The sequence below is a fragment of the Manis pentadactyla genome, chromosome 11 (assembly GCF_030020395.1).
Source record: "Manis pentadactyla isolate mManPen7 chromosome 11, mManPen7.hap1, whole genome shotgun sequence".
Classification (NCBI taxonomy): Eukaryota; Metazoa; Chordata; class Mammalia; order Pholidota; family Manidae; genus Manis; species Manis pentadactyla.
In genome coordinates, this window is record NC_080029.1 from 53,040,311 (window position 1) to 53,052,203 (window position 11,893).

An 11,893-nucleotide genomic window follows, 5' to 3' on the forward strand; every position below is an offset into this window, starting at 1 on the left:
AACATGAAAATGCCATTATTTTTCTCACTGTTAAAAATCTTTTATAGACTCAACACTGCAGGGAGGCACTATTAGCCCATTAAAAATATGTGTTGATTTTTACATCGTTTGTGAGGGATCATTTATAAGATTGTGTTAAATAAGTAGGCACTAAAATCTTCCTGAATGAACCGTGATTTAAGAATTGTGGCTTAGTTTAGTAACTCTAGGCTTCTGTATGCTATGCAAAATAATTGACTGCAGATTAGCAGCATTAATGTTATCCTGGAAGACAGTTTAATCACGTATTTCAGGGGGGCACTAGGCTAACTGTGAATCTTCTGAGAGAAACAATACAGCTTGGCAATTATTTGAGTGAACCAAAGTGCAAATTGAATCCTAAAAATTAACTCTTACCACTATTTCCCTATTTAGCTTAATTTTCTCTTTATTTTTGGTTTTATAACTCTAACTATATCCATGAAATTTCAGAAATGTGAGCACAATTAAAATTAACAGACCCATTAACTGTGTTTAAAAATCAACCTCTAACTATATTAAAGTACTCTTTATTCTTTTTAAGCTGTTTAGTTTAATTCAAATTGTAGAACTTACACATATTTGGTTCCCTATAGTATTCTTTCCCTTTAAAGTATTCTTAGATGTCTGAATATCTGCTTCCCAACTGAAATTGTAACTACCTCCATGGCAAAGACTATGTCTATTTTTACAAGTTTAAGTACTTGCAACTGAATTGGGCTCTATAGACATTAGTGAATTAATGAATACTGAGTTAATCCATGATTTAGAGCTATATTTGGAAGATAACTTATTCAATGAACCTAAGAAATAATCAGCCATGGCATCATCAGTTACAAAATCAGTGAAATGTCACAGACTGAAGATATCCACTGTATACTGAGAAAAATGATAAGCCAGCAACACTAAAATACAGATTAAGCATTTGCAACATAATTTTTTGGTACTCCTAGTTTAACAGAAGACAATTCTATTGTTAAAAGGGTAAATGTTGTCAATGTTTTTACAAAGAAAATCATTGGATGGTTAAACTAAAGAAACTGAGGTTAATTCTGCACATTTTGTGTGAGATGCCGTCATTATACATGAGACTAATACTACATAGAATCTCTTCTTTCAACAACATATATTGACTAAAGAATTTTATAATTAATTTTATGTTAGTGAGATCATATAAACTAGCTAAATTTAAAATCTTTGGTCCTTTCTAGAGTTTGTTGTAGTATATAGTTCTAAGATCCCATCATTCACTAAACTTGAAGTGTATTTAAACATACAAATATTTTCAGAGTTGTATCATATTTGAATTATAAAACAAAATTATAAAAATAAGATATTTATTTAGTGCCCAGAATATTTTATGTAGCAAAAACTAGATTCTTACACATGGAACAAAATAATGGTCAAAAAATTTTCCAACTTGGAAATAGCATTGCACAGAGAAAACTATTAATATTTTTTATTATTTTAACTGTTTCTTCTTTGAGTTAGAGATTTTAATTTCCAAAATTAACACAATTCAAGAGGCCAAGGAGCCCAAAAGAAAAGATGGCAGAGTGTTAGTTCATGGCAGCTACACAATACTTAAGTAAATGAAAAAATAAATAGTATGTTGTCTGTTACAATTTTTTAGTGATCGCACCTTTTCTTTTTCATTAATTTAGTTTTTGACAATACTGTGTCCAAGACTGGGATGTTACAGTTACTCAAAAGGCCTTTCCGGTGCAGGAGAATCTGAGGGTACTAGAAGGGTATCTTTTCTGAAACAACAGCCCCCATCAGAGGCTGCCATTCCTCACTCAGCAGCCCATTCTTTCATGCTTAGGGTTGTGTTTTCCACTTAGTCTTCTTTCAAGTTATAAATACTCCCATAAAGGACACATATAAGTCTTTAATATTTGGGGGTAAAATTTTATCCGCTTACCATCTTTAATATCTAGCAAAATTGGCTGAGAAACCACTAAACCTACTGGAAAGGACTAAGGAACACGAAGGAGAAGCTGCAAAGAGGAGAGGTATGAGATTTCATGCCACAATTTTCCTGAGGACAAATCCAGATTCACATATCCAGTACATAAAATACGGATGGAATGAGAAGAATGTCAGGCTGTCACATACCTGCAAAGGCTCAAAGAAAGATTTGATAAAGAATCTAAGACAGAAACATAAACGAAAAGGTCACACAGAGGGAGACAATCTGAACAGATAGGGATAATGCATTTAAAAATGAAACTAATCAAATTAAGTGTTCACATCAACAGAAAGGAGAGAAAAGGAATATTATATAACAAGTGCATTTTGTAGAGCTATATAAAAAAATGAAAAATATTTAGATCAAGTAAGTTTGGAAAGGAAATGAAATGCAATAAATATATATATATATATATATATATATATATATATATACATATATACATATATTTTACTACATGCTCCTCTTCTTTCTCTTCTTTCCTTTGCAGTGACTATGGTTACAGCTTGGCTTCTCTGCCCACATTCTGCTTCCTGGTTATGTGGATTCACAGTATGTAGATTAGTGTAGAGTGAATTTCCTTTTGACATGCATTTTGGTGAGCAAGTTCCTGTCTCAGACTGCCTTCTGTTCACATGCTTTCTCCACCACCTCCTCAACTATAATTGTAGTCAACTTACTTATGTCCTACAGCTCAGTTTCCTTTCCTAAAAATGAGGATAATAGTAGCAGTAATAATATAGCATTTCAAAGGGTTACTGGGAGGCTAAAATGACAAACTACAGAAATACTTAACAATTTCCTAGAACATAGCAAACATTACTGAGCACTAACTTCTTATTGATACACTTGCTATTCTTAGGAAAAAAGAGTAAAGTTAAGAATCATAATGTCTACTATATTGCACATGTGCCAAGTTTGGACATGAGCATTTTCAAATTATTTTCACTTTCTTTAATAATCTTACCTCAAGCCTATGGATACATATACATACATGGCACTTTTAGAATGATTTATTATTTTTGAAGTGTTTTCACACACATTTCATCTATTCTGACCCACTGTTTTTAGTGACTTACCTATGGTATATGTGAATCTAGGTGTGAGGGATGACTTCCCATTCTCTTTCCATCACCCAGTGAAAAGAAGAGTGCTTGCTAACCAATGTCTTTTGATTTTATTATCCAGCGAGCCTCCATACTTTATCAACTCTAAAACATTATTTTATGGACTACTAAGGAGAAAATAAAATCTTTTTATTGTGATTTCATGACACCATCAGTTGTAACAAGCAGTCCTATTTCAGAGATGTTAAATTGTGACCAAAAACTTGAATTTCAAGATTGATGAAATATGACATCATTTGTAATTATAACAGATATCTCCTTTGAACCTCATTGGAAACCTGTTTTGTGTTGATAATGCAGTTGAACTCTGACTTTAATGTGAATTAAAATCTCCTAGAATGGTTATTGAAAATAGAGTCTTGTGACTAGAGGTTTTGTTTCAAGGGAGCTCAGGGGAAGCAAGAGGCATAGGTTTTTAAAAATAATTCATATATTTGTGATAAATATTGGTGTAGTGGAAAGAGCATAGGTTCAAATCCTGATTTTTACCCCAATGGCTGTGACCTTGCGTAAATGGTTTAAAACCTCTGCCTTCCTGGCTCTGGAGACACCATGGAGAAGTGTGGAGTCAGACTGTCAGCGTTCTTTGTTACAAAACCACCCTCAGTTCCATTACCTGTAAAAGGGGATATTATGTTATCAAATTAATGAGCTAATGAGTGTCAAAAATTTAGAACATTACTGGCATATAGCAAGTACCATGTAAGTCTGCTCACCTGTAAAAATGGGATGGTAATAATAGTACCCACCTCGCAATGCCATGATGATTCAATGAGGCAACACATATTAAGTATTCAGTAAAGAGAAAAGTGGGTTTAAAAAATATATTATCTTCAGAAAGGACATATATTTTTAAGTAAGTTCTTTAAAAATTCTTCTGATGGTTAACCCTGTCCTTTTCCTTGTTTTATCCTGAAGATAGATAAGGAAGGATTTTCCACAATATTTTAACATTCTTATTTCTCTGACATAAAAGGCATTAGCCCCAAATGAAGTAAACCCTCTGGCATTACCTTACAATGTAAATGATTTTTTGAATAATCATGCTTATTTTAGAATACAAAAAAAGTAAGTTTGAAAAACTAGATTATTGTTAGTGAATAAGCACAAGTTTGGCATTCTTCAACAGTGATCATTGATACTTACATTCTGTTTATATTCTAGACAGAAATACTGCTTGTTTTTTTTAAATAAACTTTTATTTTGAGATAATTATAGATTCACATGTGTTGTAAAAGATGATACAGAAAGAGATCCTGCATACACTCTACCCAGCTTCCCCAGTAAAGATATCTTGTATTTATGGATGTGTCTGTGTTTAGTTCTACTGGTTTTATTATATTTGTAGGTTCATGTATCTACCATCACAGTCAAGATACACAGTTCAGGCACCACCAGAGTGCTTTCAGTGTTGCCTTTTTATAACCACACTGACTTCATTCCTGCCTTCTCTCCTCCGACCATGCTAGGTACTCCTGGCAACAACTATCCATTCTTCATTTCTACAGTTCTGTCATTTCAAGAATGTTATGTAAATGGTATAATACACTATATACATTTTTAGGATTGGGTTTTTACACTCAGCATAATTCCCTTGAGATTTATCCATCTGAGGCATGCATCAATAGTTCGCACCTCTTTATTGCAGAGCAATGACGTGTAGTATAGATGCACTAGGTTGTGTGCAGCCATTCACTCACTGAAGGACATCTGCATTGTTTCCAGCATGTGGTCATTACAAATAAAGCTGCTGTGAACATTCATGTACACATTTTGTGTGAACATGTTTCCATTTCCAAGGTAAATATTCAGGAGTGTAATTGCTTGGTGGTATGGTAGTTGTACGGTGAGTTTCATAAGAAACTGCTAGATTATTTTCCAGGGCGGGTGTACCATTTTACATCTCTATCAGCAATGTGCGAATGATCTGATTTCTATGCATTCTCACCAACATTTGGAGTTGTCACTGACTGTTTTTATTTTAACTATTCTGATATGTGTGTCATGATATCTCACTGTATTTAACTTGCATTTTCCTAATGGCTAATGAAGTTGAACACCTTTTCATTTGCCATCTGACTATACTCTTCTATGAAATTTCTAGCCATGTCCTTTGCCTGTTTTCTGGCTGGATTTTATTTGTTTTACTCTAGAGTTTTTTAAGAGCTCTCTTTATATTCTACATGTAAGTCATTTGCTGTATATGTGGCTTTTAAGTAGTTTCTCCCAGTCAGCACCTTGTCTTGACATTCTTTTCACATATTTTGTAAAGCAAAAGTTTTTTATTTTGATGAGGTCAAATTTAATATTTTTTCTTTTTTTGTGTAATACTTGTGCTGTCAAGTCTAAGAACTCCTTGCATAGGCCTAGATATTAACATATTCTCACTGTTGTTCTTTTAAAATCAGTGTTTATCTTTATCTTAGATGGAAAATTGTATAAATTTTCAGTCCTCTTATAATGTTAGGAATATTTATTTCAGTTTAAAATACTGACACTTTCTCATAGCGATAATGGGAGGTCTAAAATAAAAAAATAAGTGAGACTAACAATTTAGAAAATTTAGATATTGGATATAAATTTAAAACATTACATTTAAGTTAGTTATATGATATGACCACTCCATACAAACTTGCACATAAGGAGAAGAGAGTTGCCTCTCTCTCAAAACACATCCAAAGAATACTATCTTTAATTTTTCAAATTCTCCTTTAATTCCAATTAGAGGAATTACATCATGGACAGCCATGCAAATAATCATGTATAAGGATAGTGTGGCAGTTAATAATGTGAAAAAATTGGAGACAATCTAAATCCCTATCAGAAAGAGAATGATTAAATAAAGCATGGTGTGCTCTTCCCACAGCTTTAACATCACTGGGCAGCTGGAAGGCTGTTAATTGTGTGAGAGATTTGTTCAGGAACCAGGACATACATCTTCCAGATAAAATATTGCACTGAAACCTTATCTCGAAGACTGCTTCTGAGAGAACCAAACTAAGAGGATGGCTTATTTATAGAAGACAGAACCAGGAATCTATTTTTTTTAAGTATACTCGAACTTTATGTAACCTATAAATACACCCACTATTTATTGTTAGTTAAAAACATATACTATATTACACATAGTCTGACATATTTAGGAAAATATGTATACCCCAAACTGCTAACATTTCTTCCTGTCTGGTATGTATGGCAAAATTTCATTTTCTATTTCACTCCTGGATTCTTAATGTTTTTCATATTAAACATGTTAATTTTGTAGTCTGAGCAGAAAAAAAAAAAAGAAAAACCCTAAGGATTGAGAAAAGGAAGAAAATGGTTCAGTGTAGAGAAAGATTTTCTTTGTATTTTTTTTCTTGTTCTAAAGTGGATCTTTTCTAGATTTGAATGGCCTAGAAATACAGCTTTATGCATTCTACGTGGAGGCATAAGACAGGAGAACAACTGTGTCTGCCTGGTAAGGTCTTAGGGATGGGATTTGGAAAACAGTATAATTATCAAAAACAAAACATTGTTTAAGGCTGCACATTGGCAGAGGAAATCAGGTAAAGTCGGAGAGCTAAAAGATGCTCTACTTACTGAGGCATACTTAATTCAAACTTTAGATTGAAAATATTAATTGAAAAAAAATTCAGTGAAGAATTTATGTGCCGCAAGAAACATGCAGATTTCTATTTTAAAATATGTTCTTCAAGATTTTTTTCCACTTTTCTCTCTTCCCTCCTGTACACTAAATATTTGTTGACCTCAATGATAGCCTCTCAGCTGTATATGTTTGTTCTGGAAGATGGTACACTGCACATGAAAGTGATCTCCATCACAATGAGGGCATTTCTTCTCATCTTTCTGGCCTGGTTAGTTCTGTTGACTTGGCCTTGTGTTAATGGGACCAATCCTGTGGATTAAAACCCTATCTTAACTGGCTATGCATAGAGAGATCACCTCCATGGCATACACTGCCAGACTCAGCCAAACATCTGACCAATGCTTGTTATTGGTCAGAAATGGGACTACAGTTATGTGGCTGAATTGATGGTTTTCATTATCACTACTGACTAAAAATTCCAAAACTTTTTTTTACATTGGTGTGTTAATATCTGCTGCCTCTCCAGTATTCCTATGTCTCAAATGACACCAACATTCATCATAATACAAGCCAGAAACCTGGATATCAGACTTGGTGCCTCCCAGTCCTCATCCCTTAAATATCCAATCCCTCACCACATTTATTGATGTTTTTTGCCTCCTGAATATATTTTGAATCTATCTACTTGCTGCTCTCTCTAATGTCTCCACCCTAACCGAGTGGCCATGCTGCATTAGCTTCTCACTGTAGACTTCCACATCTGATACTGCCACCCTCAGTCCTTCTCCACGGTGTAGCTTGTATAATTATCTTAAAATATAAACACAAATACATTCACCTTCTTAAAGCCTTTCAGTGGCTTCCCATTGTTTGCCAAATAAAAACTGAATTCCTCAAAGTACTATCAGAAAACCTGCATGATCTGACTTCTTCTCACCAATCCAGCCTTCTTTCCTTTGTTCACTAAACTGGTAACCCCCAGTACCTATTATGTTCCATAATCTACTACTGGCACTCATCAAATTAAGATGGAGGAATGGTGATTTTCCTACCACTCTCACTCTTGCTCATGTTGCTTCAGACACAGAGCTTTTCTTCACTTTCTCCAATGTTACCTCCACAGTCAGGGCCTTTGTGTCGGTTTTCCAATATCTCAACTACTGTGAACCCTCCCTTCCCCCCTGCCAAGTTCATTCCTGATCTCAGCTTATCGAGTTTCTTCTGGGAATCCTTTCTTCATCATTTAGAACGAATCAGTTTCTTCTATTATATATTGCCTCTCTTTTCCTTTAGAACATTTCTCAAATGTTTAACTGAATATCTGTGTATTTGATTATTATGAGTTCCTCCTTACTACACTATAAGCTGTATGAAACCAGAGGAAACAAGCTTATTTTGCTTACCATTTTAAGAAAAAACTCAGGGTAGGGTGTCATATATTTGCTACTCAGCAAGGAATGACCATATTCCCCCCACTTTGATCCTTTAGGAACCAAGTCATTCTCTTCAGGCATTATATTCTTTTTGATACTGTTCATCACACTTTCTGAAATCACCAACTTTTTGAAATCTCCAATGTTGGTATATGTTATCATATCTGCTGCCTTTTCCTAATTGTTTTAGATACCCTCTATTGTCTTACATGCTACCTATTCCTTCTTCTGTCTTAACTGTAAATATTTTCCAGTGCTCAAGTTTTATTTTTGTTAAGTCTCATACCATCCACCAAAAGAATTACCCTTCAATGGATGATGTCCAAATTGACCTCATTCTCTAGGCTTGCATCTTTTACAAAAGTTCAAGATTTATGCTGAATATTATTCTTGATAGTGCAAATCAGTAATCAGTTTCCTCTTCATCCCCAAAAACCAAGATGCTCTCCTGAATATGAAATTCCTCTCCTCAATTCTCTATCTTGTTAATTCAGTCACTATTATGCTACCACTTTTCTGGTAAACTATGTTCAATGATGCTCCAACCTGTAGAAGCGTCTTCACCTCCATTTCCTTTGTGTCCTATTATTCAGTGCTGCTTCCTCATTTGTGATTTTTAACCCTTTTTAAACTCCATTCTGCTTTCACAAAAATTGATTTAAATTTTCCTTCTCTAGACATCATAGTACTATCCTACCTCATGTCATGTCCCCCCTTCCCAAATTCATCACCATAACTCTGTCAAATTGTTCTTTCTAACAAAGAGTCTCACTCCCTTACAAGAATGTGGAGCCTCAAACATACTGTCAAATGTACTGGTCCCCTGTTCAGGGATTCTTAGTGTCTACCTTTTACATACTAAGAAGCAAATGCCTAACCTTATACCTGCAACTTCTCTTAAATTTCTAATATACCTTACCAGATTACTGTACTACAATTCAACTGGGAAGCATGCCTTTCCTAGAACATATTCACCCTATCTAAATTCCTTGAGTTTTAGATTACTCTTCCATTTGGCTGAAGTGACTTCCGGCTTATGGTCTTGGGGGTGAGGGTAGGAGGAGTCCTACCCATTTTTAAATATTCATGTCAAATGCTACCTTTTTACCTGATACCCTTCTTGAAATTCATGACACCTTTTGGCACTTCTTTCATGGAACAGATATTTTGCTTTATATTTTAACCATTGGGTTCTTGTCTTGTTTCCTTAATAGAGACTGTAAGCTTCTTAAGAGAAGGCATTATTTCATATTAATTTTATGTTCCCTGTGATGTCAGTTTCAGAGATTGGCATATACTAGGTGCTAAATTAATATTTATTAAATAAAACTAAATATGTAGGAAACCAAACTAATAAAAATGTGTATATATATATACGTGTGTCTATATATAGAAAAATATTCAAGAAACCATTGAAATTTGTACATCAGAATGTAAAGAATAAAGAATCTATTGTTCCTGCTGCATCATTTGTTTAAGATTGAATAATATTATTTATGTTTGTAGGATTTGTCTTCAAATTTTCTAATAAAACATGAAAGTGATGTTCCCAAATGTTCTGTGCGATAGTCTGAACAAATAATAGTGACTTTTTAGGTTATTCTGTAGATCCAGAAACTGCAGCACAGAGATTTTGTAACTAACCTACTTAAGGTTACATGACTGATAACAAAACCCAAACTAAAATCAGTGTCTTTTGAAATGTGACACCATAACACACTATATCCTAATCCTAGTATTATTTATTTGTATAAAGTGAATTAATATATTACTGGAATTTAATGGCTTATGTTCCACTTTATCTAATTATAATATATTCTTCTGGATATTCTGAAATATGATGGGAAGATTGGAAGAACTCTTCAATACAAAAAGAAGGAATACCAATAATTCAAATGTATCAATTTTTGTGATTATGTATAAACATACCCAATTTGTTCTGCATATATGTATATATGTTTATTAGCATATATACATATATTATATCTAACTGAAAATTCTAGGTGCATAATTATCTCTCCCAACCTCATAATCTTAGAGTAAGAATATTAGGGACTATCTTTCATAGGCCATACTCATCTTTTGACAAGGAATCTTAAATCCTCTTATCATATATTAACTCAAAGGAGACAAAATTGAGATTTATATTCTCATCAAAATTTAATCATGTTCATTTTGGTTTGAAATTATCTGGAACATATCAGCATAAAATAAGGTTCATATAACTTCAACCAGTTCTATTATTTTAGTGTTTGTACACAGCTCTCTGCATGTGAATAAGCCAGATTCAGATCTTTTGTGGCACTTTGTGATTTGGACCTAGAATCACACTGAAAATTTCATAAGGAAGACATGGTGTTTAAACTAATAGTTGTCTTCATTCATCCTTAGCACTGAATGGAGGCTCAGGAGAATTGAAAATGCCAAGGTGGTGATATGAAATGTTCAGATATCAGAAAATATATAAAAGGATTTTTTTCTGACACACTCACACTGAGAACCTGGTGTAAATAAGTTTAAGTGCATGCAAGTGTATTGATGTTGGTAAAGAAATGGCATAACTTAGCTCAAAAGAAAATCTATTTTTGCAATTTGTCCCCCAAAAAAGAGTTTGTTAAGAAGTACAAAAGTGGTTATTTCCACCTAGCTAATATCAAAATGGGATTTCTAGAAATCTTCTTTGGAAATAAGTAGAGATAAATTTCATAGAGGTAGAATTTAAATAAGTCAAAGAAATAAGAGAGATAGACTATAATTAGTAACCTAAGAATGTCATGCCTTTGTAAAAGGTTTTCTAATATTGCTACCCCTATCCTTTAAATGAACTTATTTTCTATCTTTAAGAATAAGATTAGAAAACTATTGATCTTTGCAACTCAATAGGATAAGAGCAACACCCTATATAAAATGTAACGCCATCTGTTAGAAAGGAAAATTCTGTATTAAGGAATGTTTACTGATGGGACATTACACTCTTTTAAAAATAGTTTTGCTAATATAATTTGATTTGTTTTATATCTCTCAGAATTTTTTTTTTTTTTTACATTTGAATTTCTTTTTTTTTAAACTGTGAGTTGGCTAGGTCTTTAGTGTTAAGGGGAAGGTAGGTGGATTGCCTTCATTAACTAGAGTGCAAGCTTAATCATGTTGAGGTTATAACTGTTCTTATGCCTCCTTTTCATTCCCAGATTCCTTCCTTGAAGCATGCATTGATTCAACAGGTCTATGTAGCATGCTGTTATGAGCTAGGCATGGCACCAAGGGCTGGGAGTGCAGTGTGAACTAGACGGATGACACTGCCTGTCTTCAAGTTAACGTCATCAATTCAAGTGGACTTTTGCTTTTTATTTTTAAGGTAATCCAGCCTGAGTATTCTGGGTGGGAAAAGACAGTAATAAACCTTGAGTGAGAGACTTATGTACAAGCTGCTTGCAGTGGCTCTATTCAATTTTCAGTAAATATTCTTTACATTTACCCCACCCACCTAGTATTTTTACATGTTGATTCCACTCCTGTTTTGGCTTGCAAAGCTTATAGAGATCACATTGAAAATAGGGTAACACTCAATTTCCACAGACAATTCTTAGAAAAGCTCAAAAGACTTAGCTCATTAGCCCAGCATCCCTTTACAGTGTGAAGCTGCTACAGTGGCCAAAATGGGGTGATCACAAAGGGAAGGCTGAGAGGCTCTGTGAAGGCAGTTGCTCCAAGAACCTTTTTCTCTCAGTCCTGATATTTTGCAAATGTATTAGGA